Source organism: Lonchura striata, chromosome 1A, assembly GCF_050655825.1.
Source record: "Lonchura striata isolate lonStrDom1 chromosome 1A, ASM5065582v1, whole genome shotgun sequence".
Lineage (NCBI taxonomy): Eukaryota > Metazoa > Chordata > Aves > Passeriformes > Estrildidae > Lonchura > Lonchura striata.
The window spans coordinates 38,240,001-38,266,383 of NC_140741.1; the positions used below are offsets into that span (position 1 = coordinate 38,240,001).

Here is a 26,383-nt window from a genome sequence, read left to right on the forward strand (position 1 = left end):
GAGAGCTAAGATCATCACATTTAGGGATGACAGGGTCAATGATATTTCCTAGTTCAGTTTTTGGAGAAGCAACATCTATTCCTCTGCACAGCTATCCAGGTCAACCAGAGGAAAGCAGCATTTAGGCTTCAGATTGGTTTGCCTGGCGTCGGAGCTTGGAGAGAAGCGGGAAGAAATGAGATGAAACTTTCCTGGTGTTATCAGCTGCACAAAGACAAGACATTCATCACTAGACAAAATGCCATGATCAAGAATGTAATTTCCACTGCTATGTGACCTGAAGAAAATTTCTATAACTACTCTTATTTTCACATGATAATTCTTAATCTCTTTTTATGGACTATAAAGAGACAGAACTTTAGCACAGATTCCTGCCTTGAGTATTTGCTGTTTACAAATCATATTTTCTTTTTGAGCATGCTGTTCCAGCAGAGGATCCTTTGTAAATCTCTAATTGCTGTAGGCCACACACTATCTGATCCTGGTGGTCTATAAAGAACAATAAAAATAGACTTACAATAGCCTTTTTTAAATAACGCTTGGCACTTGACCATGAATATGCATGCATTCTGAGGTTTCTATTTATTAAAAATCCAGCACTTTTTATTGAGAAAATTAATGATTCAAAATCACAATGAGATACCACTATTACAGCTGATCTTACCTAGAAAAATATGGCACTAAACCTAATGAGAATGAACTGTTCTCTCTCCATTTTGCATACACTGCTGACATCCATATGTGGTGTTACAAAAACTGTCTTTGGCCTTTTTAGAAAAATCTTAATGTGTATTTAAATGAAAACATAAGTGAGTTACAATCCTCTGAAGTACTTTATTCAGTTAGCTCTTTTTCCTTCCTCAGTAGAAAGATTTGAATTATATTGTTTTGCTCCCTGAAAATGCCTAGTGTGATTACTATATGATGCCATTTGTGCCACTCTGGGTACATTTATGTCATATTTTTCATTTACAACTCCTTGTTTCAGATTTTTATGATTAAACCATTAGGAGTCCTGTCCTGTAAAAAAGACTTAGACCCGAGTCCTGGAAAAAAACATACACGTGCTTGACTGCTCAGCATTGTCCTTGTAGTAAAGTTAAGCATGAATGCAATGCTATGACCTTCTCTGTTTTATTAGACAGGCTAACTGCAATGGGACAACTCATTTCATGGAATTAAGTTTGGGTGTATTGTATAAGTCTAAAGCTAGAGTTTTCTCTGGGATGAAATTGAAACACAGCAGATATATAAAAAAATGGAAGCAAATTGTTTCAGTTGTTTTGATGTTGCATAAATGAAAAATATGAGTATGGTGTTATATTAGATGTCTTTTTTAGTTTATGAAACAAAAAAAAAATTAAATTAAATTTTGCAAGTCATTAGGTTTTTAAAAAGAGAGAAATTTTAAGAGCTAGTTTGAAAATGCCAGAAATTCATATTTTTTCAACTGGTCATTTATACATAGATACACCCACAACCTAATTTTAAAAATAATATATTTCATAACTGGTCACAGATTGTTCTGTATGTGCAGGAGCCAAATAGACACGACATTCTGAAATGGATTTAATGTAGCAGTCGTAGTCTATTGGGTTAAAAATCTCCTGTCTGCAGGAATTTAAATATGCATTTAAATAATAGCCTATAGTAATTCAAAGAACTTCTATGCTGTACAGAAGAAATAGAATAGTTACTAATGGGAAGTCAGCTAAGTTATCATAAATATATTTAAAAAGCCCCATGGCATGTGGGTTCATAGGTTGGGGAACAATGCCATGGAAAACCACAGCTCGCTCCTACCTGGGTTGTCCACTTTGCTTGCAAAGAGGAGATTCAACAGCCAGATTTTTAGCCTCCTGCTCACATTCCTCTGTGATTATTCATTCACACAATGAGTCCTATTAAAACCAAAGAGACTCTTTGGGAGAATAGCATTACTTGCCTGTGGGTAATGGGTTCTTGATTTGACTCCAAGAAAAAAAGATTAAGCAACATTGTGCTGCCCAGCTGTGGTAAGGTGTTTTGGCAAATTGACTTATAGTCTCGGCGAATGAGACATGCTGAAAGGCATCTACACTACTTCCAAATTAGCACATGCTTGATCATCTCTGTTTACCAAAGAGGCTGTCTTCAGTGGGGCAAACATACCAAACAGAAGGTTATAGTCTTTGACAGCATTTGCGGATGCAGTTTTCATAGATTAATATTCAGTTTCCTGTTGTTTTCTCCTTCCTGATGTATTACATAATTTAATGGCATCTCTGAGCTTCTGTGTATTTTGTGTTCTCATCCATTGAAATTCTGAGCTTGCTAATAAACAGTAACGCAAACATCTCACTGATTACAAAAACACTAGACACGACAATAAAGTTATTTATAAGTTTAAACCTGTGACGAACTGTGCCTGTAGGATTAGTGCCTTAATTTAATTTTTTTTGTTGTTTGTTTAATATGTAAAATTGATTTAAGTACTTTTTGTCATTATGATTGAACACAGGTGAAGAGAACCATTTTTGGATGCTTATCTTCCTTTCATCTATATTAAAGTTTTTCTTTTATTGAACTGGAAAAATATTAAACTTTTCACCTTAGACAGCAGGTTGAAGTATGACATTGTAATTGTAATCCAGATGGGAAACACAAGATGACGGATAAAAGAAAATGAACTGCAAAAGAGCCCAAGCTGACGAGGTTGACAATACTGTAATAGTACCTTCGACTTAGTTTCAAGCTGTTTGTTTTTGCACTGAACACAAGTTTCCATTGTAACATTTTTCTTTATGAAAAACTATGGCAATACTTTGGTTTCCATGGTGATGTTTTCCTTTTTTTTGTACATATTTATGCTCAAAAAGCAGGAAGCCCAGCCCTTTTTCTCTCTTTTAGCACTTAATAATTGAAGTCAAAGCTGATTTATTTTTTATGTCAGGGTGTCTTAAACACATTTCCTCTATCAGTGAAAACTCACGCAGTATTACAGTCATTTACTGTAAGCAGTTTATTGCAAACACTACTTCAGGAAAAAAATTCCAGGTTTAAAAACTTGAGAGTGCCCTGCCTTTTCTTTCCCATATTCAATTGACTCCACGGGGTATCACGGCTAAACTTTCAAACTATTTCAGGGCACACTGCCCTACACACAAAGCTTTTGGCTTCATTAACGTGATATGCAAGAGATGTAGCATTTTTGTTTCTTGCCAGTGACCACAGAATACTTGGAAGAGCAAACTGTCTTATGAAATTAAGCTTTTTGGAAACAGAGTTGCTCTGTCTTCACCTGGCTTGCAACACTTTGCATTTACAGAGCAGCACTGTTATTTTTGACTCTTTCACATCAGAGCTGAAAATAGTAAATAAACTAGGATGGCCACCATGTCAATTTTTCTATGCCTGGAATCCATCCTTCACCTGTATTTTGCAAACATTTCTCAAGTGAAAAAAGGTTAGAAACTCAATCCAAAACAATTTTTCCATTCTCAGGTTCCCAAGCTGATGCATTTTATTAGCAGAACTTTGTATGTTAGAGGAAAGATACCCTGGTGAAATATGTTGTCTAATTAGTTTCGAATCCAAAAGCACCAAAGATATGTGACATACTTAATTGTACAAATGCTACTTGAATCTAAACAGTTCTTACATAATTTGAGGTATCATCTGAATGATGGCTTCAAAAATGTATTAAGTGGCAAGGAACAAGGTATGGATGCTATATATAGCATATGGAGTGGGTGGGTCCCCCTTAGGCAATTTAGTATGTGTCCTTAGTTATACAGCCTTCTGCATGATTCCCTGTGTTTCCCAGCAAAACTGAAAAAAAGATTCACTAAATCCATGACAAACTGGTGCCATCAAGTAATGCCAAGATGCTTGGCCAAACTGGTAGAATAGATTGGGATTTGGGATGATGTCACCATGGTGACATGGCGATGAGTACGCTACACAACTGCAGCCATTTTTTAACTTAATGGCTGTGAGTCATTACAGCATTACTCCAAATTCCATGGGCTTTGTAAGTGCAATGCAACTGGAGATGACTGTGAGGAAAATGAGAATTACAGAGGCCTTAGGAAGAATTGTTGAAAAATCACAGGTACCTCTGTCACTCTTCTCTTTCTGGCCAGCCAAGCTGAGCTGAATAATGGCCAGGCCACTCACAGCATAAGGGCTGCAGTGTTGTGTGCTGTGGGGGCTCCTCACTATGATGGGAAGGGCATGGCTAGCACATGGTTCTCTGCCCAAGGACCTGTTTCACTACCTCTTGTCAACACTTCCAGACCTCTGGAAGATGGGAGATACATGTGGATAAGAAGAAATGCTGGCATCTGCACTGCACTGATGGAACTGCTGCCTGCACAGAAGGGAAGGGGGATGAGATACGTTTGCTTTTCTCCTCAAACGTCTCCTTTCAGGTGTAGGTTGCTGAGGCAGGCTCCCCTTTCTGAGTGGCCTCTGTGAGGACCCTGTCTCTTTATGGTGCAGCTCCACTGAGACTGGTTTTCCTCTTCTTTGGGGGACCAAATATTCTAATTGTTTGTTTGTTTGTTTGTCTGTGATTTCTTGAGAGCAGAATTTGTTTACTGTTATGGATTTACGAGTAAAGAAACAAAAGCTGTTGAAAACAAAGATCAATCATCGTACTTATACCAAAGTAAAATAACAGCTAGACAGATGCACATACATGTACACGTAGTTACCACCCACATGTATTGGTTCCCACCAATATATTAGTGGACAATGAAGTATGGAATATCATTAAATGTTGGACAGACCAAACACAGAATTAAATGTACATTTATACATCTATGTATAAAAGCTGTAGAAATTGTGCATATAAAGTGACCATCTGAGGTTTCTGAAAGCAGTGTCTAGGTTAAATTTTATAAAACCTTTTGAACTCTTCAATATTCTCAGTTACTCTCTCCATTCTTTGTTTTTATATAACCTAATAAAGACAATATTTTTGCTTTATGGTAACATGTTGGCTAATGATACATACAGGTAGTTCAGTCTAGGCCTTGGGCATTTCTTCTGGATTTATTTATCTTCTATTGTAGAGCAGTGGTGGTCTTTCATATATGCACTAATAGTGTTTACATTTCTAAAATGGAATACAGACTTTCACTTGAGGTAAAAGATCACAAGGTCAAGGAAACTCAGAGATTAGATCTTCTGCCTAAGTAGGCTGCAACCAGTAATACTTTGGAGATCTTGATAGCTAATGCTAATACTCTCCCACAGAGCCAGAGACCAAGACCTTTTGAGGACCAGCACTTTTCTTAAAACTGCCTTCTACAATTTCTTTCAATAACCTATTCACACCAATGCAACCATAACTACCATAACTAGCTGTTGGGAGTGTGACCATACTTCAGGTTCACCTTCCAGCCACAGCCTGATCCAGATCCTGTAGAGAGGGATCCATTCTGCCAGTGGCACACTCACACCTCCTGCCCACTGCTAATGAAAATGCATTGGTGGCCATGAAACAAGAAATGTTATTAAACTCAATAGCACTGTAGGCAGGTCAAACACGTGATGGTGATTTTTAGTAGAACAAACTCACCTATCAACAGCTTGAAAATGAAGAAAGTGAAAGTCAAAACCTTTGAGACTGGGCTGTTTGGGTAGTAATGTCCCTAAACAATTAAGTCTGACAAGCTGCAGAAAATCTCTGGAGGTAGGTTAACTCATGAGTTTTGAATTAATTGGTGGTTACATTTAATTCATTCAGATATTATGAGACTAAATTAGTAAAAGTACCGGGGTTAATGTTCAAGTATTCTTTCCGAGGAAGAGTTCTTGCACTGGGTAAACATTGAGCATCATCTCCATAATGTGCATGTCATTTCCAAAAGGAGTCCAAGTATGTCGTGTTTTCCTCTCAGCTCCCATACTGTTCTTTGGTATTGAAACTTGTAGGCCCTGTTCAGCCTAGTTTACTTTTGTGCCTGTGCCTAAGTAAAGAATTAGAGTTTCATCTTCCCTGTTGGACTGTAGTGTCTGTGATAGTTTAAGACTATAGGAGAAACAAAGTAAATGGAAGAAGTTGCATCTTACTAGAGAATCAAAGATAGTTGAAAGATAGAAGATGTAGAATACTTTCTGCCACTTTTACTTTATTTCTTACAAAGCAAACAAACAAAAAAAGCAACCACCAAAATATATATATTTTCCCATTTATACATATTTTCCCATATATATATCTATATTAATATATTTTAAAAATGAGAAGGAAAAGATTTTTTTAAATTATCAGCTTTTTGACTGAAGTATTTTGTTTATTTAACCTGAAATAGTATTTCTAGTTTTTCAGCCGGAAACAAATATTAGTTTTGAGCAATATCAATTTTCATCATATTTTGAGAGCCTCACAGAAATGATAGTTCTTAGACTCTTGCACCCTCTTTCTTCCCTTTCTTATGGTTTACAGTTAGACCACTTGTCTCATGGTCAGCAGTGGCCACTCCCCAGTAATGAATTATTACAATACTCAAGAGAGAATTTATAAATTCCCCGACTGGCAAAATATCCCTGTTGCTGGTCTTTGTGTAGGAATTTTTCTTTTTGAAATGCTGAGAAATATCCTTTCCTGTGGTAAGTCTGCAAAACTACTTGCACATTCCCCTGAACTTCTCTGTGTCTCTTTGCAGAGATATCCTTCTTTGCCTTGCATGGTGCTGTGTATTTTGTGTGGTCTCCTGGTATCCCTGAAATCTAAAATCAACTTTCTTTTATGCTGAAGGATGTGTAAGGGATACTATGTGTGAATGTCTCAGCTGTGTAACTCTATACAGATCACAGAGGTGTCATCCAAACATGCAGCCATTTATTGGCTAAGCAGAAGAAAAAGGCCCCTGTAAATGGTGAATGAAATGGAGACTATTAATCTCTCTGGAACCAAGTCCATGGCTACAGAATGTGTGCTCCTGATGGAGATGAGAAAGACAAAAAGGAGGCCTGAGGAAAATCAGTGGCATTTATTTAGTTGCGGTCATAAAGAAACTGGAGCTAAAATCAGTCACTGCAAATCCAGAAAACTTCAGACTTGAGTTCTGATTCCATCCAGTTTCTAAAAATAACATGAAAGCTGTGGTGAAAACTGATAAAAGCTTGGAAATACCAAACTACAGCTGGTCACTGGGCTTGATTCGCTGCTTTATCAAAGCCCCTTTAAACATCTTTGGCAGGGCAAAGGGGCTTTAAAGTGAATGTGAATTATATGGTTAAATACTTGCAGGAGATTTATCGTAGCTCGTATTGCTGTATAGGGTTATGAAATATATATTTTCTAGTCCTGTTTTCCTGAATTGTTCAGGTCTAAGGGACTAGTGTTTGCAGGATAGGTGCAGCTGGAACACACAGAATGAGGCCTGCTATGGAGGGCTCAAGCTTAAAAGAAAACTTCAGACTTCTCAGTATAGAAGTTTGCAATATACCAAACTATACTGATATTTACATGGAATTGTTTGCATTAAGCACAAATTTAAAAAGTTAATAAGAAATTTAGACCTCATTCTATGTAGGTTTCTAAGTCTGGCAACAGTAATTGTACATTTATACATAAAATTCAAGATATATACTCTTCAGAGAGTTTTTTTTTTTTTTTAAAGTTGAGAAAAGCCTAAATTTCCCCCTATAAAAGCTACCTAATTAAATTATTTTGCCTCAGTTTTAACATGATCAGGTAAATTGCCTGGGCAATATTTTTCTCTGGGTTTCACCTAATGCAACTGAATCTCTTTTAAATAGCTAAATTGGTGATTTTCTAGATCAAGGGTTGTACTCAGATCAATGGCAGTTACTTGTGTATATTGATTACTAACCATGCCTATGAAAATATCATTTGTTACTTCAGGAATTATAGTAGAAGGAACAAGCTAACTCCAAATTGAAAGGAAATCAATGTGTTGTATGTAGATAAAAAGAACCATGTTACCTGACAGACCATCAATTTTTAATGGACTGTGGACAAAACACGAAAGAAAAAGGAATTCTGTGGGTTACACACTTAATTACTGAGGTCTTGTACTTGTATTATTTTCTTCTAGTTAATTTTTTCCAGTCACAGAGAAGACGGAAATTCTCTAAGCCATACTGGAATACATGATGGCATATCCATTAAAAGTGAAGATACGTGCTGTGGTATTACAGTCATTCTCAGTGGTTTAGGAACAGAGACTGGTGCATCATGTTATGATAAGTACTCCTAGGCAGACATGCTAAACCAGCCAGGCGTGAGCTACTTATGCATATAAACATCCCTATTGTGTCCAGGCCTCCAGGAGAAGCTCACTTCTTCCCTTTTCCTCAGACATATGATGTTAGAAGTAAAGTATTCATATTTAAAAAGTACACCTAATTAAAAAAGTGTAACATATTGGAATAATAATGACTAACATGCTTCCTTGTAAGCCCGTATTTCAGACTGTTTCTTACCCTACTCTGAGCTTAACACCAAAGTGGATTGGCAGATCATGGCAGATTCATTTTTCTGCTGTAAATGTGCAAGAGTAGAAAGATTTAGTCCACGTCAGCTGCACTTTCTGCAGTTTAAGAAGGGATGAGACATTCTACAAGGGAAATTAATGTGAAGGACAAAGTACATGTTGTGCAGAGCTGCTCTGCTGAAGTGCAGGGCAACCCAGGGGCAGGGGAAATGAGTTTGCCAAGCAGAGGAGCTGCAGATGTCCTAGAGCCACAGTGGAGAACCCTCAATCTCTGCAGACAGGTCCATGCTGCCAGCTGGCTCCGGGCAGTCAGAGAGAAAGCCCACTGCTTGCTCTGTAGTGAAGGGGAGAAAATGAAGGAGTGACCTCATGTACCTGGAGAGAGATCTGATGGAAACTTCCCAAAGCCAAATTCCATAGTGTTTTGGAACTATGACTTTTTGGTGTCTTAGTTGTCCTTTTTGGTACACAGGTGGCAAACTCCCACAGGTTAGACTCCAAGAGATGGTCATTCTTCCTTCTTTTGTGACACAAATAAAGGTACTAGTCTACAGGGACCTAACTCATCCCTGGTAATCATAATTCCCTGATGTACTCCAGACATACCTACAGGGATCTTTAGGAAGTTACTTAGGTATAAAGTAAAAAAAAATTGTAGTGCTTCAGTCTTGAGGAAAACACTGCAGCTTTTATAATCAGTGAAGTAATGAACTGAGAGTCTAAATTCTTAGCCTGTTTCTAATTACTTTGCTGTGGGATGCTATGACAGGTTTTCTATCACATTGTGTTGTGAAATGTATGGAATACAGTGGCAAAAGATCTGCTTTCCTACTTTTGCATGAGTATACAATTATTTTTCCCCTCCAAACGGGGAAGGGGAAGGGGAAGGGAAAGGGGAAGGGGAAGGGCAAGGGGGAAGGGGAAGGGGGAAGGGGGAAGGGGGAAGGGGGAAGGGGGAAGGGGGAAGGGGGAAGGGAGAAGGGGGAAGGGAAAGGGAAGGGAAGGGAAGGGAAGGGAAGGGAAGGGAAGGGAAGGGAAGGGAAGGGAAGGGAAGGGAAGGGAAGGGAAGGGAAGGGAAGGGAAGGGAAGGGAAGGGAAGGGAAGGGAAGGGAAGGGAAGGGAAGGGAAGGGAAGGGAAGGGAAGGGAAGGGAAGGGAAGGGAAAACTTTTCCGAGTGAATTTAGAAATACTGACTGTTGTCTGAGCTTAAGGTACAAGATAAAAGAAAAAAATCTCATATTGATTCCACATTATTATTTTCTCCTGGGATGCTGTAACCTCACTTGTGGTATTTTAATTAATTATTAAATTTAGCAATGATAAGTGACATTATAGGTGCTATTAAAATTAGAATAAATTGAATAGTTTTCAGTCATATAGCGTGAAGGATTTCCACTTTACAAGCTGACATAATCCTAAACTGCCTGTACCTCTTCTCAGATTTGCTTTTGACAATGACAGAAGAAATACAGAATAAAAATAAATACAGGTTCTGTATTTTATTAGTGGAGACAATCATGTAGACACAGAGTTTCCAAAATATTCACTACCACTTCAAATAAACAATCTTCCACAGTGTTACTTCCCTATAATATTTTGGATGGATGTAACAAGTCAACTACAATTACCCACTGATAAAAAACCATGAGAAGTTGAAAACTTGAACACTACTGTGGCTCAGAGAACCTCTAGCTAAAAGTAAACAAGCTAACTCCAATGTTAATCTTTTATTTGTTTTTAAAAATTGAAGAAAGTCAAAAAAGCAACTCACAAAGAGGAATTTGGCATCTGGGTAAAGTGAAGGAGTGAGATCCTCATCAGAAAAGAAAGAAGTGTTGAAATTAGCCAGCTAAACTGGATTCATGTTGATTTATTTTCCTGCTGATGTTTTTCCTTTTCTTCCAAGCATTAGACAAATGCTAGTTTTCTGTTTTGTTTCAAGTGAGATGATCAAATGTAGACACTAGCTAACTTGCTAAAGGAAAGATTGTCTCAGACAATTAACACTCTCATTATATGGTTCAGATTTTAAATCAAAATTAGAAATAAGACTGTCACCCTATTGTATATGAACTACAGGGCCATTTTTACATGTACAAACACTTATTAGCATTTCACTTCAATTTGTTAATTTAATTAGGGTTTTTTTCCAGATATTTTAAATATTTTTTGAGCAGCAGTTCTGTATTTGAAGCTTTCATGAGAAGGTCATATGGGCAAATCATGTTTTGCCAGGTGGACTGTCTACAGTGCTCAGAATCTTGATAAAAAACAGCTGCAATGGCTTGATACTGGTTGAGACTCAAAAATCAGACTGTGCAAACAAATATATCTTGGCCGTAGATACTTGCCACATCTGCCAACAATTAGTTATATTTCAGGACTAGAAAGGGGCACAGAATAAACAAGATCTGATTTCAGAATAAGCAAATAAACAAGGAGCTCTGCATCATTATTCATCTAGTGGATGTGAAATAACATAAGTTGCAGGCTTAGGTTCACAGCTGTCAATCCTTGAGGTTTAGCTAAAAGTATTAGGTAACAGAAGATCTGATTGACAAATACTTTGCAGATGCTCTGGAGCACATTATCTCACCTGCTTGCTGACTCCAGAGTGCTGCCCAAACGCTCAGCCACGGCGCTCCTGAGACAGATGCTAGGGGCCAATTGTCTGGGGGAGGAGAAAGGGCCACTTCTAAAGAGCTTCTTATGATGATTTTTAGGGATTCTACAAATAGTGGGGACATTATGCCAATAGTGTTGCAAGACAGCTCTCTTTTCAGAATTAGATGGGTATATAAACCAAATAAATACTAATATTGTGAAGCCTGAAGGAGATTTTTAAACTGTTTTATGAGGATTGAAGGAGGCAGGAAGCTGAATATCAGTGAAAATACTGAGATTTCCTGGCATGAAAAATTAAGTTGCCATGTAAAGAAACCATGAATCTTGACTCCCGTCTTGCAGGAAAAATATTCCAAGTTTTGAAGATACTCCAAAATATTTTGATCATTTGCTTGAAAGCAAAAAAAATGAAACAATGTTGAGTTTATGTAACAAAGAAACTCTTAATGACAATAAAATTGACAAATAATAGGCCATGTTTACTATTTAGACAAAGCAAGGCATTCTGATATTGAGTTTCACTTAGAAGAATGTATTCAACTAAAATCAAAGCAGGAAAAGAATTTTATTACCTGCATGTAATGTGGGATGTGATATAATGATCTTCATTCAAATTCCAAATCATTAAAATCTGTAATGGGTGACTAGGGAGGACTTCAGATTCAGGTCCAATAGCAGTGAAATATGAATAAGATCTAGAGTTTAATTGAATCAGTGATTCTAAACCTTCATACACAAATGACATGAGAAAATAAGGAATGTGGAGAAATAAGTTTTCACTCTAAAGTATTGCATTTTATTTTGAATAATTAATCAATTATGCTGGAGAAAAGGAAGACTCTGCACACTGTCAGGTCTTTCTGATTCCCCAACTTCATCCTCTCTAGAGAATCCTCTGATAGCTGGCAACAAACAGTAACCTAACAAAAAAGAATGAGTTGCTGCTCCCTTGCACAGTGTAATTCCTGTAGTGGACCAGGACCAGAGTTCAGAGAAAATCAAGAGTAGATATTCTTCTGATGCCTGATCTGAATGACATATGAAAAAAGATATTTTTGTGTTTATGGAATGGAAATTAATGAGCATGTATTTTTCATCCCTAGATTGATAATGGTCATATAATCACACATTCCATTTAAATCAACTTTAAATTTTAGCAGAATCTGGCCAATTTTCAGGCAGGCTTGCAGACAGCAAACAGGTGGAGGTACGTAAAGGTATAAGTTATTCTTTCTAAATAAATTTTTGTTCAGAATATCTATGAATTAGGACAGGCATCTTAAAGGGACCTCAAAAATTTTCTTCTGTCCCTTTGTACAATGTGAGAGTCACAGCAGAAGTTCATAATGACCCATTTAGGTTTTGTGGGATAACCAGGCTTAAGAGTTGCAGTCATTCTAATTTCTCATGGATTAGAAAGAAGAATATGTCCTGGCCAATAATGCAGTCATGTCCAAAAAGAAAACAAAGAGCTTTCCTCAAAAACAAAAATTTCAGAGAGGAGAATAAGATACCTCTCCTCCACAGCCTCTGATAGCTGTATTCAAATTCCAGAGCTCACAAAAAGATGAAATAGAATGAAACCTGAATTCTAATCATACTTTACATTGCCTTAAAAACTTGCATATATACAATAGAATATTTTGTCTGACTTAATTAAAAACCCACTCTTTTCATCTTATTAACTATGCTTAACCAAACCAGTTGAAAGTTGCTTAAAAATATTAAATAGGAAAGGAACTCATTAAAAAGTGAATTAGCATTTCACTGATTTGAGTTTAATATGATTGCATTTATACACTACAGAAAATTTACCACTTTATTAGAAGTAATTTGTATACTTAACTGCTGTAGGAATTCACCTTTGATGTAGTAGAATATTATTTGTATTAACTGTTAAATATTATAAGGCAATTAGTCTTGCTCTGTCCTGCTTCTAAATAGTGAATTATTAGATGAACCTGACATGATGCAAGTCTTATGATTTGTGGCCCAAAAGTCTCCATTAATCTTTTGGGATATGTCTCTGTAGTGGCTTGTCCTTATTCCAGAGAAATTATTACTTTAGAAAAGGTCTTACAAACCTGTTGCTGATATGGCAGGACCCTAAAGCCTAGTTTTTCTCTGACCAGTCCAAGAATCTGTAGAGTGTCTGCAAGAAAGCTGGCATGATTTTTCTTTTGGGAAAAGCATTATGGCTGAGTAACAGTGTGCACATAAGCTGTCCCAACACCTGAATGCTGCAGGGAAGTTCTTTCTGATTTTAGTGTCCTAAAAGAAAATTACAATTGGAAAAAGAAGAATATAAATATATTTTTTCAGATATCTAGAGGATATGTGATCAGCTTTCTGTTCTAGTCTTTCCTGATTCTTGAAAATGTAGAAAAATATTTCTAAACCAATTTCAGTCAACTCTTCTCTTGTTCAGGACTTCAAGTGGTGTCAGAGCAAAGTTCACCAGACTGAAGTAAATGTGCCTTTAAAAGAGGGAAGGAAGGAAGGAAGGAAGGAAGGAAGGAAGGAAGGAAGGAAGGAAGGAAGGAAGGAAGGAAGGAAGGAAGGAAGGAAGGAAGGAAGGAAGGAAGGAAGGAAGGAAGGAAGGAGAAAAAGAAGAGAAAAAGAACATTTCACAATACTTTTGCTCTTTGAGCTTCTTGGAGAAGATTGAACAGATTCAGTAGATTCTCTTCTGGCATTGTTGGTCTAAAATTCATATTATTATCAATGACTAAGTGCTTATTTAGAGAAGTTGCACCCTTTTCTCTCTGAACAGTACTGCAGCCTCTTCATGTCCATGGTTAAGAATTTTGGAAGGAGGTCTACAGTGACTGTTGATTTTAAGTGAAGCTCATACAGAAGAGCATGTTCCCTGAATAATCTTCCAAATGTCTGTTCCATTCTTAATTTACAAGGGATTGAAACACTAGAAGCTAATTTACATGTTCATTCACTTTTGTTTCCCTTAGAATTTATTCTAAATCTTGCCGGGTTTCATTTGCACCGTATTAATTTTACCATATGTCTACTTTATAAGGAAATGTGATAGAGAATCATAATTTATTTCCACAAGTAATTAAAAAAATTGAATTTTTAAAAGCTTTCAATCCTTAGCAAAGTTTAGACAATTTCAGAAAGACAATTTACATGGGAAAATCCCAAACCGTTACTTTTAATGTGAGCCAACATATTTTAATATCTAAGATCTATATTTTAAAAGTATAGAAGCATGATCAATTGTAACTGCCATTATATTCTGCATTTCAACAAAGTTTGGTGTTGTTTTAAACAGTGTTTTGTCCCAATCCAAGAAAAAAAAAAGAATTAGGAATATTATCTAACTAGTCAACAAGTCTATTGGTCTATCTAGGTGTGTATGGCTCATATGTCTCCAAGTATCCCTTTTAGCTTTTTAAAAGGAGGTAAAAATCCTACATTTATGTTATCCTTTTTTATCAGTCTTGATAGGTTTGTGTATGCCTGTGTACATTAGTCAGCTCTGCGTGCATACTTGTGTAAGATAATGGGTTCATTAAGGAAAGGTGAATTGAAAAAGTATGGGCATCTCATTTTTAAAACACTCTTTTGTTTACATGATTGTTGTGAATTAATTTACAGGCTCTCCCAAGATCCTTAATACCTCATTTTCCAGGGCTTGCGATCCTTTGCTTGTAGAATGGGATGTTTATTTCTGAATGGGAAAGTAGAATCTCTCAGATAACTTTCCAGATTCCTCGAAGAGACTGTAAGTATAAGGATGGACTTTTATCTTTGCATTTTGTGTTAGGATGGAGAATGCCAGCTTGCAAAGCAGATCACCAGTTGTGTTCACAGGGAGCTGTGTTTAAAAATGGCCTGCTGCCTTCTGCTGCAAGAGACCTTTGATGGACAGAAGCTGTCATCTTTTCCTGGGCTCTTATGGAATCACAAAGTCTGTGGAGTTACTGTGCTCTCTATGGCAAGTTCAGACATGAGGTTTAACATGAGGCACAAATTTATGGAAATAATAAATGGGATTAATATATATGTATGTATGTATGTATATACTAGACTCTAAAAATTTTGATAGCCATCAGCGGTGAGTATTCTTAGGATGAAGATTAATTTAGTCAAAGACCTATTCCCTCAGTAGTGAGATATGTTTCAGAAGAAGCAAATGCTCGTGTCTTTATGAGTTTCTCTCTTGGCACACTATCAAGCAGAATAAGGAAAAATCTCAGTGGAAAGAATAAGAAGCTTGCAGCTCTCCCACCACCACCCCCCAGCCCTTCGTCACTGCCCAAATCATTTTTTACTATTTAAATATGAAAAAGCAAAACTCTGAATCCATTATAAAAGAAGGTGTTGAGAGAAGATTAATAAAATGTGTGTCATCTTTTGCATTCATGGCTTCTATTACAGAAGGATCTGCAAAGACTGTAGTGCACACGTCTGTCATCTTTTCCCTAGACATAAAATAGTAACGAAGGCATAGATTAGAACTAAATAAGTTTTGATTCTAGTCACTTGCATAAAAATGTGTGTTGATGACATAGCACTGCTTAGAGTGACTCTCTTAAAGAGTTAACTTTCCTGTTTGTTACTGCTTTGGTAATAATATATTTGTGTTAAACAGAAATAAGTCGAGGTCATAGTTTTGGGACATCTTTCAAATTCATCAGACTGCATCCATCTTCCAATGCCATCTTTGCTTTGTACTAAAACTTTCCTTTTTCAGATGACATCTGTGAGAATTCTTATAGTGTTGAAGCAGTATAATCCTTTATGACATTCAGAACCTCTAAACAGGGAAATTACAGTACCTGTCAAATTGATGTTCAAACACCACTGTGCTTCTGTGGGATAGTTTTCATTTACTTTTTAATTTTTGTTTCCAAAGGTAAAGTCATGTTTGTATGAAGTTGAGCTGAAGATATTTATTATCTCAGTATGTTAAGTAAAACAGCCATATATATAAAGGCAGATTATTGGCTGAATATTTTGCAATCAATTTACAGTCTCAGAAGGAAACTTTTCTCTTTTCAATTCTTTGTAAAGCCATGTGTAATAACATTGTTTTCTGAAAAGCATATGCCAACAATTGCTAGTGTGATAATGTATTATTAACGTAACTAAGCTCAAAACCAGGCACATGTATAATTTTTTCTTCTGTTGTGGGCTGCTTTGTCTAGAACATTGATGGGGGCCCGACTGCTGCATCTGTGCACAACCAGCTCTCTGAAACTACCCCCTTGTCCTTGGAAACCTCATGGCTCTTTCTTCTTAGCTGGGCTGGAGGTAAAATCTTTATGGGTTGGTGCTTGGGCAGGGAATGACTGCATTTCACCAAGATGTATTGAAGAAATAGTAATAGTGGATATTCTGAGTTCATTGCTTACTCTCCTGGATCTAAATTTGCTCTGCTTTTTATGGACCTGTCAACTCCTCCATTTTAGAATTGAAATGTAGGAGATTTGATATTGCTCTTCAATCACATTAGCACTAAAATGAAGTAATTTGATAAACATGGAGCTTTACTTTGTAGACATAGGCTATTTAATTCTGTTTAACTCTTTTATTCTTCTAAGCAACATTAATATAAGTTAATATTTGAAAATTATACAAAATTAAAATGTTGCAATTAAATGTAAGGGCAGAAAAATAAATAAGATCTATGAAATTTGGTAAAATGTAGTAAAAATAAGTTCGCATAGGTGAGAGATAAAGCAGAAAAATAAAAAGTAGCACATTTTGAGATTAAGAGAATATGAAATGGGGGTGTTCACCAGGAAGATAATACTTTAAAACCGAATGGGTCACAGGGATCTATTCTGAGATATTACAGTGTACTTGTTGAATTTACAATATGTTACAATAGAAAAAATATCCAAATAATAGTTGTTTCAGTGAAACTGATTTTTGATAGCAAAAAATCCTTTTTTGCTCTTTTGCACCTCCAGAATATCATAAAATTAAGTTACTGTCTCTTTTAAGTATTTTATTCTATTCTAATTAAAACCTCAGAGTTTCCACAAAAGAGGAACTTTTGAGTACTCTATATAAGAAAAGGAATAAAATGTGTAAAATTGTTCTTCCTGCCAGCTAATACTTTTTTGAGAAGTTTTAACTGTTTTGTTTGCTTATGTAATAAAGGTTTTATCAAGGATTACCTGAAGGTAAAAGTGGTAGTTTACCACTTTCTGAAGTCCAGCCTGAAACAGGATTAACCAGACTGTTTTAAATGTAATATCTTGGTGTTCTAAATTTTACATGATACATACATCTGGTCCATCATGATTCATCTATAGTCTCCGTATAGTATCCAGCAAACTTTAGAGATGACTTTATGTTATGGATTTACCTTTTTTTTTTTTTCAGTCCTAACAGGTAAAATGGTCTTGCCAACTGATTTTATTTTGCCAGATCTGATCTTATTTAGAGCTGCAATCAGATGAGATCTTTCCTGACAGAAGACAAAGTAAATACTTCCCTTCAATGTGATTCATTTGGGACTGCAGTGGAGAAGCAGAAATTGGGTAAGCTGTAAAAAATGTCAGACTATTTCAAATACAGAAATCTATGAAAGTAACTATCAAAATAAAATCACTGAACTATATGATTTTGGAAAGAATTTGCATGCACTAGAGCTTAAGTATCATAGATATTAAGATGCAAGCCAGAATGAATATGCCTGGTGACCGTGAAAAGCACCCAAACTTGTAGCTCTTCTGATCTTTGATTTTAGAATACTTCCCCTGAAAGTGCTACTTCAAGGATTGGCAGCAGAAGTTCTAACCAAAATGTTTGTTTCTTTGACAATATGCAGCTTATTTCTACTCCTATAGGCCTTACTTCTGGTTATATTCTTATGTGTCCTGTCAAGAACGCAGTTATTTTTGAGGTGTCTGTGGTTGCTGTGTACTCCAGTTTGAACACTCTGTGGACAATACATTTTCTAAAGTATTAAATAGTTTGAAAAAATCATCTTAAAAAAAAAAAAGTATATGAATTAAACACTCAAACACCCACATTTTCAACCTTTTAATTCTTCATCAAGTACAAGTGAAAATGTCTGTCACAGCTGTCATGACTCATGTACTCCTTTATTTTTAAAATGGTGTGTGACTTCTGACATTATGGCACTTCTGTGCTGCTATGTGTGGGTAGATGGAAGAGATATTTATCCACCTTTACTGAGTTTTATCTGTTAACTTTTGATTAGACTTTTTTCTTTCCTCTTGCATTGTGAATGCAGGAACAAATGAGAAATATCAACTGGTTTTCAGTTGTCCAGAGTCCCACAACATAAGGAATTGCAGCTGTTCCTATCGGAGCAGTTCCTGTGTGCACAGATATTTTTAGGAGGAGAGTGGTGTGAGAGTCTGGGGCAAGTGTTTCTAGTTCCACAGGCTCAGGTTTTTCTCTCACTGCTGAAAGGCAGCGAAGAAGTGTTATGTATGGAGCAGCTGGGTAACTTCTCTGGATACATCATGTGTTTAAATACAAAGATGCTCTCTGTATGTGGAAGAAAATACCTTGAAAAGCAGCAAGCTCACAAAATATGGTCTTCCTGACTGTGTTGTGGAGCCCACATGTGTACCTCAACACAGCTATGAATGATGTACTTTAACAAATCAGACCTTCAGAGAATCAAAGGGAGTAATGATGCATGAATGGACCAGTGGTATGAACTTTTGTAGCTACCAAGTGCGTACACAGGAATATGTTACCCTTAAATAACTTGTTTATATGTCTAGGAACTTCATCTTTTATCTGACCTATCTAACTATAAAGTCTCTGACCTCCATATTATTATCTGAAACTAAGATCAGAGCTGATGTCCAAATTCCTAAAAAATGCAGAATGTTTTTGGTTTTGTTTTCATTTTCTTTCCTCTTCCCTTAAACTGTAATATGAGGTGTTACTTATCCTTCAGATGGGTTAGTCAAAAGACAGGTGATAATTTCCTTGGACCAATAAATTACGTAATTTAAGGTCCAATTTGAAGCCAATTGAAAGGTCAATTTTTTTTTTTTTTTATTAGTATAACTTCAATGACACGAGTGGATTGGTTCCTAATTTAAATGAGAAAGGAGTGAAGCCAGCAGTTCTGTCAAAGGAAATACCTTTGAATTGTCTGGTTTTGTTGGTCACTTTCTCTATTCTGAGTCTTCTGCCTTCACTGACTTCTGAAGTTCTTGACTTGACTCTAAGTTTTTTTAGAAGTCAGTTTTGAGAAGAAAGATTGATACAGACTTTCTTGCCAGGTTCCCATTACTTACATGGAATTTATTTGCATTATCACATATCAGCATAGAAAAATACGCACACTAGTAGTTATTAAGGAAACAAAGTGTGAAGTTTAGAATATTATTGCTAGACTACTTACAGGTGACCTCTGGAGGGCAGGAACAAGCAATTTAAGAAGGAGTACATGCAGTACAGTGGTTATCTTACTGAATATAAAGCTTTTTACTACAACACATTATTCCTTTTTATTTAATTTTCGGTTTATTAAATGGCCTTAATTCAGTAGAGGTGACCTCCTGGCAAAATGGTGAAAATGTTGCATTTGGACATGAAAATTCATGTTTTAGATTAGAAGACAGAATCAATTACACCAATACTTAAAAGCATAGTCATTGAATATGTTGGTATCTTCAAAAAAATAATGTCTTATACTTTTTTTAGGGAAGCAATTTGACATCCATCTTAGAATTCTCTTTAAAATTTCTGTATTAAATTATGTAATAAGATGAACATATTTAGATTATAATAAACGGTCTGTGTGTGAAGATTTGTATACTGATAAACAACAGCTTAATTCATCAATGAAAGAAAGTCAAAGTGTATTCACTATGAGAAAGCAGTGATGATAAGAGAAACTGATGGAAGCTCAATTACTCCTTCCATTCTTGCAAAACTGGTCCTAGGCGTAAATATAAAACCATTGTGAATGTCAGTCCCAAATTAAGTATCTGAAACAGTTTGCGATACCTATGTGTTGGAACCTGAGTTGAGTTTCTAGCCAAAAAAATCACTAAAGCCTATTAGATACTCTACTCACCCTGCAACCTCCTCTGGGGAGCTGAACTGTACTCTTGAATGCATTGACTACAATAGCAGACATCCATCAAGGTCATGTAAAATCATCTTTCTGTGAAGACCAGAATTCAGCATCTCCATTGAGGCAAGGAATCCCACCCCACTGTTAAAATTCCGAGAACACCTCTGGTGTCTCTTTTACCAGTCCTGAATTTCTCAAATAATCCAGGATGTTTTAAAGAGCAGTAGATGTCTGCATGATGACAACTGTGCTGTCTTTCCAAGGAAACCTCTACATCAGTAGGAGAGACTTACAGAATTTTACACAAAAAAATTCCACTCATGTAAATGCAGCTTCAATTGAAAATCACAAAACACTTTCACCTGGTTGTTTACAGATGGTTGTCAGGCTCATTCTAGGCCCAGGTTCACTTTGGACCTTGTGTTTGCATCACATGGTAATAGAAAGAATATGATTTCTCTTCCACTTAGTTATATAGCATGCCAGAAAATATTGATCAGGCTTTTAAAATTCCAAAATATACAGACTGATAATATAATGTTTTCTATTACTGACATTTTTGCTTATTATTTAGAGGCTTCCCAACAACTCCACAAAACTACAGCTGAAAGTTTACTGAACAACTTGTGTATGTCTTATTTTGTATGATGATTGTCCCCATGTTATGCTGTGTGAAATCTGCCACATCATACTAAGGAGATATACTGAAAGTGGTATGCATCTGAAGTCTTTATCTTCACAGAAGTGCACTGTAGAAATCAATGGTATACCCTTTAAAGTTCCTCAAATTTTTAACCTGTGGGCCCTGGAGCTGACCTAAGTCCTTCTTTGCCAAATAGAAGAATACAAAAATTCAGCTGGCTGGAAATTTCTACCTCATTCATCTACAAATCCTGAAAAAATCCTTCCTTCTCTAAATATACCTGGTAAGTGGCCACATGAAAAAGAGAAGAATCTGTTCTTTTATTTCCTTCATTGAGAATGAAAGAATCCGCTGAAGTGGCATTAAAACTGTATGCTACTTCAACCCTCATACAGAGTTCATGGACAAAACTGAAAGCTAGCTACAGCTGCTAATCAAAAAAACCCTGTACTTGAAATAGCAAAACAAAACAAAACAAAACAAAACAACAACAACAAAAACAACCACAAACAAAAAAACACAAAAACAAAAAAAAACAACCCAGAGATAGGCAAACTGTATCTAACTAGGTATAGTAACAGCAAGTTAACCTCAAATTATATCAAGGTGGGTTTGCATAGCATTTGGAAAGATTTTTAATGATATTAAATCAGAAACCTTCGTGAAAGTTTTTCACTATTTGTGTGCATTCTCCATAAAAATTCCATGAAAAGTTAAAAACCAAAAAACCCCCAAAAATCAATCAACCAACCAACCAATCAAACCCCTAAACAAAGCAAAAAACCAACAACAACAACAACAAAAAAATAGAAAAAAACCCACCCTAAACCACCAAAAAAACAAAGCAGTTACAAAAAAGGAAAAAAAATGCAATTGCAGATGATTAAAAAAATGATAGTTCTTTCTATAAACAAGGATTTCTGGGAAAGATTCATTTGAGGTTCAGAGGAAGAATTCATTTGGAAAAACAAACTGGTTTTTTTTTTGGTTTTTTTTTTTTTTTGTTTAAAGTTTACTACGTTCTGTGAAATTAATTTCCTTTCTCTTTTTCATACAGTGGAAAATATAAGTGTATATTCATTCTAATTAGTATTGTTTTTCATTGAGGGCTATTTTTACACAAAATGTATTATTCAAAAACCCCAGACCCAAATGGCAGTTTCTGAAAAATAGGTGACCTTCTCTAATCATCAAATGTGAGTATGCAGATGATAGTACCAAATAATAACAGACATCTACTTGTTTATGCTTTCATAGTACTTTGTACACCAAGCATATGATATATAGATTAGTTTTACCACCAATAACCCTAAAAAGGTATTCAGATGCTTCATCTTAGTGTATACTTATTTACTGATTTTAAAAATTGATAAAATTATTTAAAAATAAAACTTTCATTTAATAAAATTTCTTATGATACGGTAATATTAAAGATATGGTAACAATTTTTATCATGTATCTATCAAGTACAGTTACCCAAGAAAATATCAAAAGATATCACAAGGTAAGTTTAAAAACCCCCATCTTATCACTTTCATGTGTTAACCTAAGATTTATCCTTGCAGTGCATTATAGGTTCTGTTTTCTATTTATTTCCCAATTTTTAAGCACCAGAAGAATTAAAATTTTGTCTTCTCCCAAAGAATTATAGCTATCCTTTATACCACATATTTTGTACTCTCAAATATTCTGTATTTTGATTGGATTGCCATTCCACTTTTGTCTGAAAGGTTATTGAGGCTGTCAACAGGAAAAGGGCTAGAATTACCAGCCAATCAAATTACAGAATACTTAAAAGGTCAAAGTAGTACAGCACCATAACATAATTCACAGAATATATGAGGCTTTAAAACCCTAATACCTCATTCTCGTAACAAAGGTTGTAATGAGAGCAAGAAATGGCACAACATGAATTCATTCATGTGACTGCGATTATAACAAGAACCTGAAATGCAATAAACTTAACTCATTCTTGCTGCTAAGCTAAGATTGTACCTTAGCTTTTTTTAAATCTACCTTAAAATTATTTGGTTGATAAACTTTAAGAAAGACACTGGGTAGTAAGTTTTGCGTATGTATCACCTCAAAGTAATTGTTAGTCAGAATTTTTAATTTATTGTCTGTGACATACACACAAAAAACTTCAAACCAAACCAGAAATTATTGTGGATGATGTTTTAAAGTTAGTTAGTTTGTTTGCTTGTTAGCAAGGAGTTTCTTGATATTGCTGGTGGGGAAGTGTAACATCTATTTCTATTTTTCTAGTACTAAACTCAAGTTGTCTGAAGTCTAATCAAGTATTCCAAATAATAGCAATATAGAAATGCCACTCACAAATGTAGACTTGACAGATTATTTGTAGAGTAAAATTCATGTGTTGCACAGTTTCACACAAATTAGATTGGCTTTTATATGAGCTTTTACTATCTGTGTCATTGCAGTTATTAGAACATGTAAAATCTTAACAAGTCTTTTTTTCTGATAGAATATTCCACATTAGATCACAAAACCTTTCAAGGCAAAGACAACTGGCAATGATAAGCAGTCCAACCCCTAACTTTCCAGCACTTTTTTTTTTCGGGGGTGTGTGGGTGGAGCATAATGGTAAAAGCATTTTTATTTTACATTTCTTTTCATTCAATTATGTGGGTAGCATAACCTGTTCTATCCAATCCTATCTACAGACAGGAAATAAAAACAGATTTAACCTACAGACCTTTGGTTAACTTCTTCCTAAACTAAATATGAAATGTTACCTCATCTTGCTCAGATTAAAAGGGGAGAGGGGGAACTCCCCCCTTCACCACACATTCCCTTATTGAGAATCTCTTCTATATAAAAAGAAGAGTCTGCATATAAAAGACAATCCAGAGACATCTTTGAAGGTTCTCTTTCAAAGCGCCTCTACTTCCCTGAGTGTCTGGGGATTTCTGTTATTAATTGAAGTTAATTTTCTAGGATATCAGTTTGCCATGCACGTGGGAAAGATTGATAGCCTCTTCGATTCTCAAGAGTGTTGGAAATGACACTGTTCCATCACCGGGTGTCTTCACTTTTATCATCACAAATCAAATTATAAACATCGGGGCAACCTTGCTGGAATCTGGCTTCGGGAGATTTCCATAAGATTAATTAGGCGGCCAAAGCAAAGATGGTAAAATCTAAGGGCGGGGGGTGGGGGGGGGGGATGTGGGGGAAGGCAGGGGGAGAACAGGGAAAGGGGGGTAGAGAGGCACCATTCATTCCTTGTAGAATGGGAAGTCAATTCAACAATGGGTAATTAGCGTGGGCCATGGATTCTCAAAGGCACTGAGGACACTGGACTCTTTCTCTCACTCTGATGTTTAGTGCGGTATTGTGGACCCCTCATTTAATTAGTGCACTTTGATACCCACAGGAGCTTGAAGCTCCAGGGCATGCTAAACACAGACTGACACCAGCAAGCTTCTGCCTCCTTCCAGTCTAATTAGAGACACAATGAGCTGCAAAGACAATGTTTTACTCCAAGATTTCTTCTGCAGATACCTCTGGCAGGAAACAATCGTTTATTTTGTGTCTATATTGGTATTCAGATTAAATTGTTAGCATGCAAAAGATGAGCTAAGGGCACATATCTATTAAAAATGCTTAGCAGAGTTCAGAAACGATGGAAGCAATTTGTGGGGAAAAAAAAATTATTTTCCCCTTTGGAATTTTTTTTTGTTCTCTTATCTAATTAGAAGTAAATGATTTGAGTAAGAAAACCAAAATAGGCTGGACTCTAAAGCATCTCTTATGAAATTATTTTTCTCCCTTTGCATTAATAGTTTCTACCTCTCAGAAAAGATTTTTAATTTAACAGTTTGCAAAAGTGAAAGGCAGGAAAAAAAGGAAATAAAAAAAGGAAAAAAATTTAAGAAAGGAAATAAAACAGTACTTCTGCTACAATTGCCTGTTGAAATGAGCACCAACCTACTTTAACAGGACATTGTGAAGAGAAAATGTTACTCATATTTGCAGATCTTCAGAGAAGAAACCCCAAAAAGTTTGTGGCAATGATTGTGTGTGTGTGTGTGTGTGTGTGTGTGTGTGTGTGTGTGCACTGTGTGGGTATATAAAGTTACTTTTGATGGACAGTTCTATGCTTATTGGAAGAATATAAATATCCCAAGGGAAGCTGCATATTGAAAATTAGTCTCAGCATACACTAAACACTTGCATGTGCTGCTTAACAATAGATTTGAGAACCAGTACTCCTAAAAACTCAACTTTTTCTACATTTATACTATCATTACTTCCCTCTTTCTGAGGCAATTAAGGAGAAACAGACTAACGTATCAATGTGTTGATTCTCAGACTAGAAAGGTACTCTGCTGGTTAGATGGACAGTTACACAATTTAATAAGCAGTTATAATGGGGGAGGGAAGAGATGTGAAAACATAGGAAAAGAAAATGCAAAACAAAATGTCTATTCAAGTTTTAGATCTATGAATCCAACTAATTGTGGACTGAGGAGCAGCGAGGAGAACAGTCTTGCCCTGTTTCCTGGCGTCATGTGTAAGATCCTTCCTACTGCTTTTGTTTGTCCTTTGGTGACCCCTTGCAGGCCGCTTCCACTATCCTGGAATCACAGGAGGGTTACAGACATCCAGCTACCTTCCTGCATTCCTCTGCAACATCTGCTTCAAAGAAAAGAGTCTTCACTAGCCCCCAAGATGAAACACAAGATGAGCTGAGGGCACATATCTATTAAAATGTGCAGACAATGGTGGTGATGAACAGAGTTAAGCACAGCTGATGGCTGGTTGCCAGTGGTGTTCTCCAGGACTCTGTATTGGGGCCAGTGCTATTTAAGATTTTTATTAATGACCTGGACACAGGGATCAAATGGATGCTCTGTCTGTTTGTAGATGACACCAAGCTGGTGGGTATGTTGGTCTGCTGAAGGGTAGGAAGGCTTCACAGAGGGATCTGGACTGACTGGTTTGATGGATTGAGGTCAGCTGTATAAGGTTCGAGTAAGGAAATGTACTGGGTCCTGCATCTGTGGTTGTTGGGTCACAACAACCACATGCAGTGGTACAAACTGGTACATTAGTATCTGGAAAACTGCCTTTTGGAAAAGGACCTAGGGATGCTGGTCAACAGCCAGCTGAACATGAGCCAGAGTGTGCCAAGGTGGCCTGGAAGATCAATGGCTGTGTAGATTGTGTCAGAAATTGTGTGAACAGCAGGACTAGGGAAATGGTTGTCACTCGGTATTCAGCACTAGTGAATTCAGCACCTTGAATTTTGTGTTCAGTTTTGGGCATCTCAGTACAAGAAAGATGTTTTTTAGTCTGACTAATAGGAGGAGTTCATGCCTCTCTCTACAACTGCCTGAGAGGGGGTTATAGCAAGCTGGGGGGCAGTTCTCTTCTCCCAAGTAACAAGTGATAGGGCAAGAGAAAATTGCCTCAAGTTGCACCAAGGAGATTTTGATTGGCTCTTAGGAAAAAAATTATTTACAGAAAGAGTTGTCAAGCATTGGAATAGGCTGCTCAGGGAAGTGGTAGAGTCATCATCCCCAGGGATATTTAAATATCTTGTAGATGTGGCATTTAGGGACAATTTACTGGTGGACTTGGCAATATTATGATTGT

At 36.3% G+C, this 26,383-nt stretch overlaps 1 long non-coding RNA gene across 1 annotated transcript in view; it reads left to right on the top strand.

Moving 5' to 3' along the window:
* LOC146763452 (uncharacterized) overlaps window positions 1-23,930 on the top strand; it is a 24,946-nt gene extending 1,016 nt beyond the window's left edge. The window contains exons 1-3 of the long non-coding RNA XR_014951875.1: window positions 1-6,597; window positions 14,691-14,817; window positions 16,244-23,930. The exon at window positions 1-6,597 is cut by the window's left edge and continues 1,016 nt beyond it. This is a non-coding gene — a long non-coding RNA (uncharacterized LOC146763452). The remainder of the gene's footprint in view (window positions 6,598-14,690; window positions 14,818-16,243) is intronic.
* Window positions 23,931-26,383: the final 2,453 nt, after the last annotated feature.